The sequence below is a fragment of the Micropterus dolomieu genome, unplaced genomic scaffold (assembly GCF_021292245.1).
Source record: "Micropterus dolomieu isolate WLL.071019.BEF.003 ecotype Adirondacks unplaced genomic scaffold, ASM2129224v1 contig_783, whole genome shotgun sequence".
Taxonomy (NCBI): Eukaryota; Metazoa; Chordata; class Actinopteri; order Centrarchiformes; family Centrarchidae; genus Micropterus; species Micropterus dolomieu.
The window spans coordinates 9,646-28,645 of record NW_025729773.1 but is presented as its reverse complement, the minus strand read 5'-3'; the positions used below and the strand labels follow the sequence as shown (position 1 = coordinate 28,645).

Here is a 19,000-nt window from a genome sequence, read left to right as displayed (position 1 = left end):
TTAGTAAAGGAGAGGAGCATATTAACAACGATGTATCTGTCTGTCTGTCACTGTTTACAGAGACTCCAGTCTGCAGTGTAATTCCAATACTTCATAAACCACACAGTAGAGTAACATAAGGCTTCCTGGAAAGTTTTTATAGCATGTCCACTTGTTGCTCGTCAACATGAGCTCTCTCTCTCTCTGTTGCGAGTCTGAACCCAACTTATTTTGTTATGATTTTAAGCTGCCATTCACACGCCATTAAAATAGCAGCACACCTGAATTTTATAGGGAATAGGAGACACCCTCTCCATGCGCCTAGTGCACCGGTCATTTTTTCGAGAGAGACTTGATTGATTGGTTTATTTTTTGTGCCGTTGAACTAGCAAGCGTGGATTCGGACGCGCCCTAAACGCACTTGTGCCATGCGCTTCAAACCGTGCACTTTGATCATTAATAAAGGGCCCAAATGTCAGAGCGCAATACTTTCTGTCAGTTTCTGTCAGTGTCGATATTGTAGTATGTCTAAAACTAGCTATGAATTTTAATAAATGTATGAGAATTAATACCCAGTTATGAATTTTAATATTCAGAAAATATCACAAAAATCTCTCGTTTCGGGGCACCACCGGAGTTGTTATTATCCTAGAGTCTCCGGACATCTAGGTAGCTTTTAATAATTATACAATTATTCACTAGTGATCAGTTAGTTAATAATTGCTCAATTATCTTAAATCAATCAGTCAGTCTCATATCTAAAGGGTCAATTCTCTTGGCAGGGACGTGGAAATAGGCACCACACACACACAATTCCTTGATTACAGTGAATTTATTAACTAACTAAAGCGATATAAAAGGGTGGTTAAATACATCAGGGCAATAAACAATGGCTGAACAATGAGAATGGAGGTTCGATTGTGGGAAGCATTTGACTCATACGGCAACTAACGAATGCAATTAGATGATAACTCGGTTAAATTTGTCTAGGGGTATAAAGATTCCATATGCTGGATTAAAGAAAAATGGATTAGCAACTATTGGACGTCACTGACCATGAATGTAGGGTTTTGGTCTTACTGCTTGTGTTTCTTCCCGCCGGGTTGATGGTAAACGGCCTCACACTGGCAGTGTCTGTGCGTTCTCAGTTAGGACAACTTAAAGCTGTCGGCCAGTCGCTTTCTCTGCCAGGGACTTTCTCCAGGGTCCGTCTCTGGAAGGCTTATGGAAGAAACTTGCAGTGGGGGCCTTCCCGACCCTGTCTTGGGTCAGGTTTAAGTCCTTTGTGGTTGCTGGCGAGCCACGTGGCGTCGTCCGACCTCCGTGGGCTTAGCTCGACGAAAAAGCTTAAAAAGGGAACTTGGTCGTTCCTGAATTAGACCAGTGTAACTTAACGGACTGATAACTTTAACAAAACAAAAGAAAGAAAGAAAATAAAACAAGTAAAGTTGCTGGAACTGAGGTACAAATTGATGTCGCGGCACTTCGCGTGTGTAGCTTCAAGCGAACAAAGGTTTCGTTGCGCTGGTCGAATTCTTAGAGCGTTGCCGGGAGAGGCACGCCGGACGCGTGCCGAAGCGTCTAGAGAGCAGAGCGGAAGACCAGAGCACGAGGAGAAGAGAAGAGAGCGGGCGACGTCGTGTGTCGCTCTTTTGTGGTGTGGGGCGTGGTTCCCTCAGGGGGCGTTTCCGGTTTCCCGAGGGACTGCCTTTCTAAACTTTTAATGTCTATAAAAGATAAGAAAATCTATTTGCGCGTATTATAATCAAATATGACGTGACTTCTTTGTTCACCTGCATCCCCACCATAGAGTCAGTAGAAACTGTCAGGAAACGGCTAACACAAGACAACACCCTGGACCACAGAACTAGCCTCAGCCCTGACCAAATCTGTAAATTACTCGACCTCTGTCTAAACACCACCTACTTCCAGTACAACGGTGAATTCTACAGACAGAAGCATGGCTGTGCCATGGGCTCACCGGTATCCCTGATTGTGGCAAACATCTACATGGAAGAAGTGGAGAATAAAGCCCTCAACTCCTTCAGAGGAATAGCACCGAGCCACTGGTACAGATATGTGGACGACACCTGGGTCAAAATTAAAAGCCAGGAAGTGCAAGCCTTCACAGAACTCAGAACTTCAACTCTGTGGACAGTAACATCAAGTTCACACGAGAAGATGTTCACAACAACAGTTTGGCCTTCCTGGACTGCGCTGTACACATTGAAGAGGACAGGAGCCTGCAGATTGGTGTTTACAGAAAACCCCCACACACAGACCAATACCTACTCTTCGATTCACACCACCCACTGGAGCACAAGCTAGGGGTCATGAGAACACTGCACCACAGAGCGGAAAACATACCAACAAGCGCCCAAGCCAGAGAGAAGGAACAGAACCACCTGAAGGGGGCACTTACAGCCTGTGGATACCCTAAATGGACCTTTGTGAAAACAGCCACAAGATCCAAGAACAAAACTACAGGGGAGGAGGAAAAGAAGGTCAAACACAACAACATTGTGATTCCGTATGTGTCTGCAGTATCAGAGAAACTCAGGAGGATTTTCAACAAACATAACATCCCTGTGTTTTTTAAACCCAAGAACACACAGATGCTGGTACACCCCAAAGACCGCACACCCAAACACAAGAAAAGCAATCTAGTGTATGCGGTCCAATGCAGTGAGGAATGCACAGACCTGTATATTGGGGAGACTAAACAACCACTACACAAACGCATGGCTCAACACAGAAGGGCCAACTCCTCAGGTCAAGACTCTGCAGTCTACTTACATCTGAAGGACAGAGGCCACTCGTTTGAGGACCACCAGGTGCACATTTTAGACAGAGAAGATGGATGGTTTGAAAGAGGTGTCAAGGAAGCATCTACACCAGGGTCGAGAAGCCGTCATTGAACAGGGGAGGGGGTCTACGCCACCACTTATCCCCCACTTACAATGCTGTCCTTTCATCACTTCCCAGGAAACTCAACAAACGTAACCTCTTGGCCTCAGGTGAAGATACCAACGATGGTCGTTCAGTCTTGGCCACAGGTAGTCTTAACGACTGTAACGACTGTCGTCACAGCAACCAGGAACACTAACGAAGCAGCGGTATCGATGACCCGGGCCAACGACCCCACTGAGGTTAAATAGCTGAGTTTCCCTGCCAGTCAGTCAGAACTGAAGAAGTCCTTTGGATGAGGGACGAAACGTCTTCCAGTATCTTCAACCAAGTCCAGTTGCCCTTGATTTTAACCTTCGTTGGATGGTATGTAATACTTATTTTGTCCACTTGGGAGAGCTCAGGTTACATGAGGAAAGCTTAGATTAATCCAAACAATCTTTCCTTAGGAACTGGGGAATTTAGTTATTTAGCCTTAAATTCAAGCTGAGTATAGTATGACATTTCTTTATCATCATTTCTAAAGGAATTGTGTGAGAAAGTATTGTGAACAAGCATTGGTTACACATAAGATGAAGGAGTGTTAATCTTGCTGAAAATAAAAACTCTGCAAAAGTAACTTATTTAGATTCTTTCCAGCAATAATATCAACAACAGATAGCAACAACATGGTAACATAACTACTCAAATAAAGGCAAATGTAATCAAGTAACTAAAAGATTATTTAATTAAACAGTTAATGCTTTGAGTCTTTGGAGACTGCAGTCTTTGTTTACACAAACGGAGCGTGTGTGGGGGGGCAGTTTAGGGTTTCCCGCCCACCCTCCAAGGACAATTCCGATAGGCTGTTCAGGGAAATGCTAATCGCTGGTTAATGTCCCTTTTGTCAGGCACAGCGTTATCAGGCTTCGGAATCAAACGTGCCAGTTTTACGATCAACTGCTCATGAATAGCACTTAGAGAAAGTGACCTCCATCCCCATTCTGTTGGGGTCTCTTCAGCAGTCTGTTGAAAGTTGATCTTTAACCCCCCTGCTCTCAGGGAGAGGGGAATAGTTTTGAGTAGTTCAAATTTATTTAATATAAATGCACAAATCCACACTGTTGTCTCACTACAATATTGTCCTGGAAATTGTCTGTAACAGAGATGGATTTAAGAGAGAATTGTCTTCCAAGAGGTTATTGTAATATTCAGTCAATCATTTGCAAATGAGCACCTGAGCCTTTTGGGCTGAGAAATATTCTATGAGGCTCAATGATCCTATTTGTAAATATATCTTATAGTGTTACAAAACACCCCACACTCCTTACCCTCTAAGACAAACTGTTATTCATTTATTTTGATAAATAGTACTCCTTCTGTTCTAGTTCTGTCTATATTTCTTCCCCAGGGATGGTTTCTTTCTCTGCCTCTATCTGCTGAGAATTAAAAGTTGAAGGCCGAATTCCACAGCTTCGCCTTTGATAACATTTAACAGGCAGTTCCCAGACAAGACAAAGCATCACACTGTGCACTTTTAGTCACAAGACAGTAAGAGTATACATTTCTATTTCAATGTACACACATACTAAACCAAGACCTTCTCTGATATATGTGTGTGTGTTAAATAGACAAGACAAGTGGGTTTTACAGACAGGCTTTAGAGTTGAATTGTGCTTAAGAGGCCAATCGTTGCTTCTCATATGAGCAGGCAATGGTGTTTCTCATAGTTTTGCATTTCCTCATATGCAAAGGTCACTAAAGATTAGAAGAAAAGGTGGAAACATTCATGCAGCCTTGTGATGTGAAGAAGTGATGGCTTTTACAGAGGTGTGTGATACTGTGTAAAAGCTCCATGACTTTAAATATAGTCATGTATTGTCAGGTGATGTCTGCCACCCATCTGATGTTTGGGTCATTTAAATATCAACACAGAGTGAAAATGAGTACTCACACTAATGGGCCACATTTGCAAGACACTGTCAGTTCTTGAGGAAGAGCTTGCAAACTGCTTCCATACTGGTCTTTGATGTTGATGTTGTCTTACTATCCACCTGACCACGTCCATGTTGCACTTTCATGGCTATTTATATCCCACACATGCTGATTTTATCAGTGACAGTAGGCATAAAACGGCACGCCGTTTCTGCACAATAAAAATCAATGCAGTAAATGCATTTATGAATGTAAAACCTTGCAAAAAAATACAATGACATTGTTCTGAAAATACTCTTTTTCCAGTAAAAGATCAGTTAAATCTACAAATATTTTGCTAGTTTACTGGTATGAATACGTTTCCAGAGCAGTCTGGGAATCACAGGAATCACAGCTTAAATAAATCATTTTTGAATTTAACAAAAAAAGACCTGTAACATTGACGAATGCTTTAAAATAAAACTTCTTTAACTGTATTTGACCAAAATAGTCAAAACTTTTTCCAGTGTGAATTGTTTACACCACTTTTCCAAAAAGCTTTTCCAAGTGAAACAAAAACAATATTACATTTAAATATAGCACAGATCTTATAGTTATTCTTAGATGTGTTAAAGCACACTTTTCCAATTGATAAGTCAGCTACATCAGTAGAAGAAACATCATGATATACATGTGTTAATATACATGTCTTAAAGCCCGAAATTCTAGTTGGCAAATGGGGGGTCTTAATTTTCTACTAACCTGTAATTTTAACATGACCCCACTGCCTATAAATTATCCAAATTTTATCAACAGACCCTCCTGGCTTTGAAATTATGTTACATACTGAATTATGTTCTAATAATCAGTTGAAATATAAATCAACAACGAAACATACCAGTGTTTAACATAATGAAATCAGACATCATTTGAGCTGTGTTTCTAGTAGTGAGCTGTGTTCCTGCATTGTGTGGGTGGAGGCTCACTGCCTCTCTCCTGCAAGGGAGCTTTGACCTAGATATACGCTCTGATGAGTAAGGGTCATGCATCTAAATGTAATATGGAGCTTGATTAGTTGCTCCCTGGGACCAGCTAGAATTGACATGTACTATGCACTTGGATTTACAATAAAGCTCACAATGGATTTAACCCTTGAGGATTACAGTGTTTTCATTAAAAGGGATTTAACAGTGTATGTGAGGACCCTAGGACGTCTGGCCCAGCTGAAGGTTAACCACAATTCATCACTTTTCCCCACACAAAACCATCACATTGAATAATGGAGAGATTACTGTTGGAAAAAAAACATTTACATTTACATTTACTCATTTGGCAGACGCTTTTATCCAAATCGACTTACATTTGAGGAACAACATACAAGCATCAACAAAACATCAAATACAGCACGAGATCTACAACTGACGATACATATTAGTAAGTGCAGCAATAAATACTAGTAAGAGCTCATAGCATGTATGGCATCAATGGGGTAAATACCTAGGGAAAGAAGTGTTGAAGTACGCCGACTTCACTGGGTCCGTTGATGAGAAGAGATCAGATGAGACAGTGCCTTAAGTTTCGAGACCTTTATTACCAAACCAAAAGCAATTGCAGATATATATCTGGAGACTCCTCACACCAACACAGAGTCTACTCTGAAGCAGTAAGCAGAGGAGTCTGTCTCTTCCTATGCAGCCTGACAATTTATAGAGGTAACTGTACCCAGAGTGGTGTGTCTGTGTGTCCGTGTGATTAGTGATATGGATGTGTGTGCTTGTGATTGGGTGTGGATGATTGAATCACAATGTATGGTATGTGTTTGTCAACACAACATCCTCTTATCTAAGCCTCACAAACTAAGTATTGCAACACAAGTTACCTAAGATATACAGAGAGCATCATGTACCCTTCTAACAGAAGTAAGAGTTAACAAAAAAAGTGTAGTCAATACAAGATAATTGTAGGGGATAGAAGAAGAAGAGCACAGGAAGTGCATGTTAGAGGGTTAGATGTGTTATAAGAGGAAGTGTTCTCAAAAGAGATGAGTTTTCAAGAGCTTCTTGAAGTTAGAGGGGGACGCCCCTGCTCTGACGGCGTGTGGTAGCTCGTTCCACCATCGTGGTGTCACAGATTAGAACAGCCGGGACTGGGATTGCTTTGTGTGAAGGGATGGCAGAGCCAGGCGGCGTTGTGGCCTAGATGGAGCGTAAACTTGTATTATGGAGTTTAGGTAGATGGGTGTAGACCCAGTAGTCGCTCTGTATGCAATCATTAGTGACTTGAATCTGATTCTGGAGGCCATGGGAAGCCAGTGGAGGTCTAATGGAGTGACATGAGTCCTTTTGGGCTGATCAAAAACCAGACACGTTCTGAACCATTTGTAGGGGTTTCACTGCACAATGCTGGAAGACCTGCTAGGATGGCATTGCAATAGTCGAGGCGAGAAATAACCATGGCCTGTACCAGAAGATGGGTGGCATTAAACAATGTTTCAGCTAAATTGGGTCAATAAAGATATTATGTATCTCTTTGATGGCAACGGTTTAGTGTTTAATTATAATGTAGTGTAAAGCAGGGATTATACTTTCCACATCCGCCAGTATGCCAGGGTCTGCGTGACGAAAAAAATTGTCATCAAAGACCTGTCCACGCGCCTAGCCTTACCAGGGCGCCAACCGATCTACTGCGCATGTGTGGAACGAGTCCGCCAAGCTTAATGCAAAAAGTAGTAGTAGGAAACAGCTCGCGTCCGCAGCTCTCCGTGTGCACGTCTGCTCCCGAGTATATTGGAGCCTTAAGAGTAGGAAAATGATTCTTTGAGGAAGCGCTTTTTGGGAAAACATTTTCACAGGTATTGGTTGGCAGATGGTATGTACATTATGTATCAGTCTAGCAATAAGATTAAAGAACTACATCAATCATAATTTTACACTATATATATCTTTCTATGCATTTATTTTACAAATAATTGCAAATTCTTTTAAGAAGAGTAAGGTCCTCTTGTGTTTTAATGTTTTATAATTCACAAGTCATATCATCAATAATAATGATTCCAGTCAGTGCTTTGTACTACTATAGGCCTACCATCAGCTGGTTAATTTGATTTGGTCTTTAGACCGCAGTGGAAACGCACACAACAATGGGCTGAAGGAACCTTCTAGTTCCTTGAAAAGTGTGGTGTCCGAACAATAATGCTGCGATGATGTGTTGAGAAGAAACCCGCTTGACACTGTTCTTGATCATAAAAGTTTATTAAATCAAAGAGTTCAGCATCAATTACAAGCTCTGCAGCAGCTTGGAGAGTGACCCAGCCTGATGACCACTCTGTCTCTCTGTACATCAAACATAGCTTATATAGGATATGTTTAGGTATCTGTTAGGTACCATAGAAGGGTTTGAGTCTGCAAAGTAAAAGGTCAAACCCATAGAAGGGTACAGTACTATTTTGAGGTAACAAAACAAGGGGTAGAGGTCAAATTCTATAGAAGGGTTCAGTCCCTTCAACCTACATAACCACCAATCACTGCTCTCCCCGTAGAGCACCTCCCCAAAGGTCACTGACCCTCTGTCTTGCTGCTACAGTGCTATTTTGAACTGTTATGAGTCAAATGCATAAGCATTTTATACTACTGCTCTGCACAGTTTGTGTGCTTGATTGTCTTCTCAATAAAGGTTTTTTAAAAAAGAGGGAAAAAAACTGAACTGATGAGGCTATGTAGGCCTATGTGGGAGGTGACTGTGGACAACCTCCGGTATGTGTCTCCGGAGGCCCAGAGCTCGGGATGAACGGGGAGTTAGTCAGTCGTCTTTAAGACCAGCAACAAGGAGGACTTCTCTGCTGTTTACAACAGATGCCACATGGAATAACGTCAACAACGAAAGAGCAGCTTTATTTACTGCACGGACTCCGGATGTTACTAACCGTTACGGTTGAAGTTGGACCTTGTCGAGATCTAAACGTAAGTTCGCAGCAGAAGTGAAACTGTTACTTTGCCACCACATGCAGATGTGCTGACCAGTCTGTGAGGAGGTGACATCAATGCACCGCAGAAAAATGTAATGCAACTTCCACATGAGCAGCTCGTGCAGCTTGGAAACAAATCTGGTCATATATCACCAACTTAACGTTAATACGTGCATGTCAGTCACTCTCTGAACCATTTCACAACTTGTGACGATCCGTTTAAGAACTGCGACTTAAAATGATTACGAGCACAATTTCTTGTCCTAACGTAGTGTTTGTTGAACTCGAGACAATGGGCCGTTCCTACTCTCTCCCCCCTCCTACTTTCACTTCGTTTGCGCGATCAAGCGGGGGTCTTCTTATAAACAGTCTATGGGTCAGCCACATTGAGTGCGATCTGAAACCCATGAGGGAGAAGAGGTAGTGGTGGGTTATAAAGCCCTCCAATGTTGCGTGAGTATCGATGCTAGCTTGTTGAAGGAACAACCTCTGCTGCGCGATGGAGGACCCTTCTTTCTGATGTGAGTTCCGTGTGGCTATGCCCGTAAACATGTAACTTAGGATGTTTAAATTCTAAAAACTACACTACCATTTCCATATCAACATACACAGGTTAACATAGCCCAAAGGTTATTGTGTTTAATATAAACAATGCTTTTGTCTGGTAGACCATACAACTGTTTTTTTTATTGAATCTTATACATCTCATAGGCCTCTGAAAATCTTCAGCCAAAAGTTAGATACACAACTAACGTTAGATACACAGGGGTAAAGTAAAGCAACAAAAATATTTAAATCTATACACATGTTAACTGTTTTACTATTCTTCAGACCATTTAATGCTTCAACATGTATAGCCTAGGCTTTTACAATCAAGATAAATCTTAACATAAAAGAACGTGAGTGAGGTGTCTTTTTATAAATGAATAGCTGAACCAGACAACGGCTTAAAGAAATATTCTAAATCTAACCCATGTGATTTAGTACCTATAGCATGCAGTCATAAAATAAATGGCAAATGGTTTCACTTTCATTATTGCAAAACACCTCAATATCATTCCTGAATCTTAAAAAGGAGACCTATTATACTGCATTTCCAGTCCTATATTGTAGTTCTGTGACTCCTGTATGCCAGCTTTGCATGATTCAAAGTTCAAAAAAATGATTTGCTCTCTTATACTGGCTCTTCATGTCGGCCCAGGGCTTGACATTAACTTTTTTGCTCACTAGCCAATGTGGCAAGTGGTTTTCCAAAGTGACTAGCCACACAGCATTTTCACTAGCCACATTTTTGTTGTTGGAAAATTACGTTTTATATGATTAAAGTTGACAATGGCATGCTTAAATTGGTGTGCTAAAAATTACTAATATTATCATTAGCTCTGATAAGGTTGTGTGTAAAGTTCATTTTTTTGAAAACATATAGTCTATTAGGATAAAGAGTAGCTTCTTATTGTATATACTAAAAGTGCTGCATGAGTGTAAAAGATTAATTGAAAACATAAAAACTAAACTGCAAAAAAAATTCATCAGAAATACTGTAATACAGAGTAGAAAAATGATCTATATTATAAACAAAGCATAACCAAAGAATAAATTGTTTTGTCTTAGAAAAAATCCACAATTAAGGCAACAGGATTAAAATTTAATGTATGCCTATATCAGTTTTGGGCACGTTTGGATTGTTTGTTTTGCATCTGCATTTCCTCAGAGCTCTGACTGGATTTATGTTCATGTATCATCATGAAGCTCTGTTAGTTCTGAGTAGTTGGAGATACTTCCACCTAAAACAATTACACAGGTCTTTATTTTCCAGATGGTTCCCATACAAATGCATCTCCTGCTTTCTTACACGGCATGATTACTTTTATTAAAAAATACAGTTAACTCGAAAGGTAGCTGTGATATGATGATATGATGTTACATAAGGGCAGCCCTGCTTGTAGTAACACCATGTCTCTTAATGATGAAGATCTCTGTAATTTTACAGCATTTACCGGCACTTTCCTCCTGCTTCTTCTCTGTCTCAGCTCTGCCTTTTCTCTTTCTCTTGTCCTCCTGTTCATTTTTACTCATGGGAGTTGTAGTGTCAAATTGCAATTTGTTTGTTATTTCAGATGCCTTTTTGAAAAGACTACAATTTTTCAACATGCCACATGGCTAGTGGGAGTGACTGTGGCTTTTGCCCCAGGGATTTCTTTACTTTAACCTCATTATTTGGAGCTTTGGCTATGTTTAACATGAACATCCAACATTGTAACATTGTAGATGAGTCATAAAATGTGGAAAAGCATAATAGGTCTCCTTTAATCCCCCTCTGTCTCCCCAGAGATAGACTTGTTAACTGTGAGTGGTAAATAAATTATTATGCCAAATTTTAAGGTACATGACAATCCTAGCTAAACAGTTACACTACAAACAAACACCTTATGAATTATTACAATGAGATTGGCTTCCAGTTTGTTTTTACATTTTAAAAGCTTTGGTTTAAGAGGTGCTATGGGATTTTGCCACATCCCCAGTGTTGGATCATTCAACTTAGATCTAAAAAATAACTTTTAAAAACATATGTATTTCTAAATATGTCATTATTATCTAATTTTCCTCTTCAAAATCTATTTAATGAAATGTTGTTTTTATCAAAATTGTAATTTTTATGTATGTTTGTATTGAGCGACCACTGTTGAGTTGCATTAACTGTCCCTTTAACTGGAAAACATTTTTTTACTGACATCACTCCCATTAGGTGACCTGGTGACATCACACCAGTGGAAATTTGTGTGATTTTCTAGCTCTCTTGTTGTCTGATTTTGACATTTTTATTAAGTCAGTTTAATGTGATTGAACATAATGTGTCCACCCTATTAGGCCTAAGTTTTGATAGAGAATGATAGATTCCTCATCTAGTATTGAAGGTCATGCTAGCCATTATGCTCCCACAGGCAGTTAAAATGCTAACTTTAGCTCAAAATGTCCATCTTGTTAGTCTGTAACAGGGTGGACATTTATACACTAGTGTTTTGTCCACCCTGTTATGTTACTAGATGTTGGTGTTTTTTCTTTCATAGTTTATTGAAATTACCAAATATTAAGTGTATATTTGTATTTACATAAATCTATGGAAGGGATTGACTATGCAAGCAAGAGACATTAAGTAATTCTTATCATAATTCACTTTTCTTGAGGGGAAAAAAAGTGGAAGTCCTCTTCATTATGTGTTCTTGTTTTACTCAATATAGGCTTGCCTATGCTGTTTAAAAATTATTTTATTGTAAAACAAATATCCAATAAGAGTGAGGGACAAATGACTTCTATAAAAATTAAATTTTAGTAGCAATTATACCCTGAAAGCAATTTTAAACAGTAATGTGTAAAGCTGATGATACACGGGGCAACTTTTTGAGCAATGTTGCTGGGCAATGTTGCTAGTGGCAAGTCCGACTATGTTTTGAACGTCTGGTGGCGGTGCGGGGTGGGTGGCGGAGTGGTGGGGGAAGGGGATTACGGTAGTAATCTTTACACATTACCATTGACAGCAACGTTGCCCTGCACGATTGCCCTAAAAGTTGCTCTGTCATCAGCTTTAGTCCTTAACAGGGTGGACATTTCCCGCATGTCACATGTTGTTAATATATCTAAATTTAATAAAATAAAGGTGCCTGAGCTCGAACAACATGTTTTTCATAAAGTTAAAGTTAGAATTTTGAAAATATAGGTAAATCAACTATATATTTATCCCAAGTTATGAAGTCCAAATAGCACCCTAGAAAATTACCCATCTCCTGTGTTACTGTGTTTTATTGGGAAACTTTTTCATTGTATTTTTGTTTGCTTGATGGGTTCCCAAAGAGTAGGTTTGTGGTTTTTATTTGAGATATGGACTCTTGTGGAGATTTGAACTGAGATAATGACTCATTTAGTGGCGGTTGCACAGTGGGTTTGGTTTTTAGTACAGACTGTATTTAAACTGTGGTGAATTTCAAGTTCTTGTGTGCTTTTATGATTCTTGTCACCTGTTGGTACCCTTGAAATACCTGGTTGTTATCGGTTGTTCAGTAAGGTAGAGTGATTGTCATGACTGAAATACATGGGTCCTTTGTGCATGCAAACATGCATGTAATGCTTTTGTGTAAATATATTGAACATTGAATGACAACATTATTTACTTTACATGATGCTTAAATGAACCGAACGTTATTCCTCCATTTAGTGCATACATTTCAAAAGAGGCAGATAAAATTTGTCAATGGCTGACAAAAATAAAAATGATTTGCCCGCACAGTAACAGGCAGTGGAAAAAAGCCAATTTCACATTCTTAACCATTAGATAAGCTAGCATGCCGTGGTCGTGTAAAACCAAAATGCAGTGGATGACAGACAGAGAAGATTAAAATTTCACTTCTTGGTATTTATGCTTGTTGAACAAGTGCATATAAGTTGCTAGATTGATTTGCCCAACGTGGCATGTTACTTGCCCCAGGCAATGCTTACTTTTGAGCCCTGGGAGGGCCTTACAGTAACCCCTAAAATCCACTGACTCCGGCTACGTCGCGTTATGGCTGCGCCGCGTTATGGCTGCCGGAGCCAAATAAACAAAATCAACATGTCAGCAAAATCAGGCAGTCAAAATGCTGTGATTCTGAAATGCTCCTCATGGGAAATGCAGCCTGAAGTTGATGGAATGAAGCAGGTTCACATAGAGCTTTCAAGAAGGTTGTAGAAGAACAAAAATTACAAATTAATAAGAAGTCAATAACCCGGGGCAGACTGCACGCTCCGCTGCTGAGACGCTTACAGTGGACTTTGACGCCGGGCAATGGAGGCATCAAAACCGTGGCGGAGCCGTAACATGCCGTAGCCGGAGTCAGTAGATTCCTGGCATTAAGCCAGCAAAAGGAGGAGCAGATTGTTGTAGTAAACTTTCACTAAATGTACTATGCATTATGAATATGTCTATGCGTAACCCATATACTCTAATGTTAAGTTTGCATGATTAGAGAAATTTGGTTGTCATACATAACCAGCCTTAGTGGAAAAGGGTTTTATGTTGAAATAGTGTTATAACATGACATTACGGGCGGCTGTGGCTCAGGAGGTAGAGCGGGTTGGCTGTTAATCGGAAGGTCGGCGGTTCGATCCCTGGCTCCCCCTGGTTGCGTGTCGAAGTGTCCTTGGGCAAGATACTGAACCCCGATTTGCCCCTGGCGGCTATTCCGCCAGTGTATGAATGAGTGTGAATGTTAGTTTCCGTTTGAGCACTTAGGCTCAATGTGTGTGACTGGTGAATGCAGATGTAGTGTAAAAGCGCTTTGAGTGGTCGAAAAGACTAGAAAGGCGCTATACAAGTACGGAGCATTTGCATTTACATTTACATTTACATGTAAGTTTGGGGAAAAAAAGCATGCAAGTTTAAAAAACAAAACAAAAAAACATCTAGAATTCTCCTAAAATACTTGTCAGGAGAGACATGCCTGGGCAGGTCTGAACATGTCCAGAATTATAGAGTAGGGACTTTCTGACTCTAATAAAACTGCCCAATAGAATGATATGGTGTGTTTATGTTAAGTGTTGGTAAAGAAATCCAGACTCATCTTCTGGCCCAGTCGTAGACTTCTGCCTTACAAGATGGGGAATGCACAGATCCTGTTCAGTCTCTCCTTGGACCAATTTGAATAACTCTATAATTTGTTTGTGCTACTGAAGTAATTGAAAGCTGTGTTAGGGGACCTCACTACATCTGGCCCAGAGAAAAATTAGTGTGCATGTAAATGTAGGTGTTTTAATCACTCTATCACTCATGTGCAAGTTGAGTAAACACCTTCAAGACTAAAATAGCAAATTCAGTTACCTTGGACTTCTAGAGTTAAATAACCCAGCAAAAATAAAGAATCTTAAGACCATCATCGCATCGGAATACAGTTAGTAAGCTATTTCAAGCTTTTAGATGGCTGTGTGCAGATATATAATATAATATAATATGTCAATATATCTTTTTTCACTTTTTTTTAGAAATACATAACATATATATATATATATATATATATATATAAACAAAGATAACAAAATGCTGAACAAAAGTACAACAATATATTAAAGTTTTGATAAATAAGAGTCAAAACTACAAAAAAGATCCATTATAAACTGAGTACTATTACTAATAAACATTAAAGGAAATGGTGTATGTAGTCTATTGTGTGGGCCTGCCAAACTGTAACTATAAACAAAAAAATACTAATGTAGTACTACTAGTACTAACAAAATAATAATAATACCATAAATTACTCCTGTCATTACAATTATTAGTTTACATAATAATGATTTCAGGGCTGTCCTAGGCAATATATTTTTTGTCATGCAGTAGTTATTACCTTAAACATAATCTGCCACAATGACTTTTTTCAATGTGGCATTCACATCTAGTTTATCCTTTTTACCAGCACGCTAGCCAAAGCTATGAGAATTTTTCAACCACCATCTATAAATGCATCTAATACTACATGACTGTCTACAACGAGGACTAAGATTTCACTCTGACGTTGCACACAGATAGCACATTAATGGGAAAATCAAATCAAAAAATTATATTAAATCTTTAAAATGTTATAAGAACAAAATTAATTTGTTTTTTTTGTTTGAATGAACCATTCCATTGGGTATATACAAATAATAAAGTAACAATGCCTTTTTTCCCGTGGGCCAGTAAATCTCTGATCTACTGGCCCGTAGGGTTAATGAAATGCAGGTCAAAATAAAGATAACAAAATTAGGGATCTACAGTGCGACCATTTTGCTCGCATATGCTCCTAAAAATCGATACGTGCGACCCGGAAAAATGATTTACAAGCACAATGTGCGAGTAACTATAACCTACCATATCCCATATTTTTCTATCGCATGGATTTAAGGAATAAAAACAACTCACAAACATGAAACTGCTGTTTTGTCCAACTGGAATTAATATTATACTAGTGGTGATTATTGTGATCATTGAATCGGCGGCGCATTAATACTGTTCAGTAGTCTTGTTTACATTAGGTGTGGGGTGGGTTGTGTGGGTGCTGCTGGTGTATCGTGAATCCGTCCCTGGTTCAAAAACTACACAAGCACCAGTGAAGTGTTTTGTAATGACTGATCAGTGTTTAAAAGCAATTTTCATTGTCAGATTTTCAAAACATCTGTTTCAATATTTAAAAAAAACTTTTAAGGCCATTGCCGAGTGTCCAGATACCAGGGTCTTCACTTCCATAGTCCTCTAGTGGTTTCACACCATAGTTGAACACATAGAGAAGGAGCACACACGTAGTATAAATATAAATAGTTTGTTAAAATCTGTGTTACTTGAACATTTTTCATTGTGCTCCTAAATTTCTTTGTGTGTTCCTAAATTTTTTTATTTAGGAGCACATGGTGCTCCTTGGGAAAAAGGTTAGCGTAGAGCCCTGAAAATGCTTTTAAAGAAATGAGGGAACCAGAACATAAGGGAGTGAAATATTATAACAACAAGAGTTCTAATAATAATATGACTGAAGAAAACGACAATTATCACGTTAATAAAAAAAGGTTCCCTGTTCAACATTAAATCAAATACAACAAAAAAAACTGTTAATTTACACAGTTGACAAACAGCAAGATGAATCAAATAAAACATAACTAAAGCTCTTGGGTACATTTAGGTCTATATTATTACAAGGTCCTCTTGCAGTGTAGCTGATGTGAATTCCTGCATATTAAACGTTCATCTGCAAATTCCAGCATATCAGATGTTCAGCGTTCAGTCACACAGAGGCGCATAGAGCAGCGTTCACAAATGCAGACTGCATTTGCAAATGTATTTTTAAACTCCTGCTGCCGAAATAAAACCATAGCCTATTAAAACATGGAATGGTAGGGAAAAGCGCTTTTGTTTTCTCTAGTGATTATTTTGCCCTGTGACATTACCAGCAGAAACCCCCCACGCTGCGGTCCAGCCAATAAGGTAGCTTTTGTCCTTCCCTCTGGAAGTTTTGGCAGCGTCTCTTCCGGCACACTGATTACGACAAGGCGTCACCACATAAGCGTAATGCCGCAATTGCAGTTACACATGACAGAAATCCACATAGTGCAACGCTTGCTAGAAAATGGTGTCACAATGAAGGCCCCCGTCAGAGTTCTGTCGTGAACTGGAGACAGGACTAAATCTTACATAGACAGTCGCCATTTTAATGCTCTGTGCAGGAAAAACCCTGGTATTAATACGACATGTATAGTGACTCATGTAAATGAAGAGAGTTTAAGCTCGCCCTGTCTTTTGAGTCTCAACTCGACTCTGGAGCTCCAACTAAATTCCAGAGAAGCTGCGTAAGTGTAGGCTTCAGCCAAGTGAAATCACATTGCTGCCAAAAGGTTTGGATAGGAAAAGATGAGATTAAAGAGGCCTGTTGGGTAACTAGAGCAACAGAAAGCTTGTGTGTATGTTTATATTCTTTTTATCATATATTCATGCAGTTAAAGACAGCATATTTTGATATTTGGACAATGCACACACATTTTGCATTTGTGAGGACATATTAGAGAGAAGAAACAGATGTTTCCTGTTTATGGAACATTGTATTAACATTCTTGGAAAGAGGTCGAACAACTTTGTTTGCCAGTTCAGTAATGTTTTTTTTTTTTTTTTTATTGCCACAAGTGTGTTTGGTAGACTGCCTGAAATAGTCCAGACCTGGTGGGGAGATCCTGAAGTTATTCAACAGAAAGTAGAATTGATTCAGGTCTTTTTGTGGTGCAATGACGAGGTCTTTTAAAACCTCATTTTGGTGAACACCAAGAAAATTCTACCACACTTGCATATGGAGTTGTTCCTTCCGTCCTACTTACCAGTGGGGTCTTCTAGTCTCACACTGATTTTGAACTGGGGAAGACTGATCAGGTTTTGAAAGTGGTATTTTCCTGTGGGGAATTATTTCCATTACCTTCACCTGTACATTAGTTTGGTGACTGATTTCTGTTGAGGGAGGGCCTCTTACAACCCGGAGGTGTATTACAATTTTAGATGATGGCAAGATTGATGTTTTGCACTGATCTGCTGCTTGCATCGATCAGGTCAATAACACACCAATCAGTGTGTCTTTCTTTTCTGGACTTCTGTGCCATGTTGTTACGGGTGTCCTACGTAGATGCTCTCACTGTACAAATTGATTCATTGTTCAGCACAGGATTTCACACACTGATTTGCTGTAGCACCACTTCAGTATTAGTTTGATGTATCGTGCGATCTATCACAATCTTGACAAAGACAAGAATGACTACTGAGTGAAGCTCTTGTATGAGTGAGAGAAGTTGACTTGGAACTTATTGCAAAACAACTGCACCACGACATAGGGCTGTAGCTAATGATTGTCATTATCGATTTTAATCTGCAGATTATTTTCACAATTCATCGATTAATCGTTTAATCTGTATTATGTCAAGAAATTGTGAAAATGCTCATCATGTCTTGAAATTGCTTCTTTTATCTAACTAACAGCTCAGATCAACCATATTCTGTAAAATTATATTGTATTGAACTTGGCTGTTATTGAAAAAAGGATTAAAGGCTTGAAGACACCTGGGTTGTCTCCCACATTATGCTGAAATGTAAGAAAACATGCCTGTCGCTCAGCAGGAATGTTACAAATTGACAGCATTGCAACTCCTGCTGTAAATGGATTTGTGTGTAATCCAGGATGAAGGTATAAAAAAGTCACTTGTTTGATGTGAATAGCATTACGAGATGGGGCAGGCTAACCGGATGGCTTTTCAAAAAGAGCCATGACATGCTGAAAATCAAGGGACATGGACAATGTTGTGTAATTATTAATGTTGTTTAGTAGGGGTGGGAATCGCCAGAGGCCCCACGATACGATATTATCACAATATTTATGTTGCGATTCAATTTGATTGCGATTTTAAATATATTGAGATATATTGAAAGTTATTACCTTTTTCCCACTTCCAATTAGGTCCCTAAAGTCAAACTTTGTCAACATGTGTTTATCTAAAAAGATGCATTTCTCTGTTTGTCACTTTTTCAGTCCTCTATATGGTCCTGTTAAGTTTTCTAGTGGACTAAAAAAGCAATAGATTTAACTTTCTAGTACCAAAAAGTTAAAACTCCCATCTGCAATTTATATAATAAAATATCGAAACTTGGTGTCTGTGTATTGATACAGTATTGCCATGGCAAATATCAGGATACTATGCTGTATTGATCCCCCCCCCCCCCCCCCCACCCCCCTT

At 39.3% G+C, this 19,000-nt stretch overlaps 1 protein-coding gene across 1 annotated transcript in view; it reads left to right on the top strand.

Annotated features, from left to right (window-relative positions):
- Positions 1-8,548: 8,548 nt before the first annotated feature.
- The window catches only part of si:ch211-106e7.2, a 16,032-nt gene continuing 5,580 nt past the window's right edge, over positions 8,549-19,000 (top strand). The window contains exon 1 of the mRNA XM_046041250.1: positions 8,549-8,738. The gene's annotated coding sequence lies outside the window, so the exon portion shown is untranslated. The remainder of the gene's footprint in view (positions 8,739-19,000) is intronic.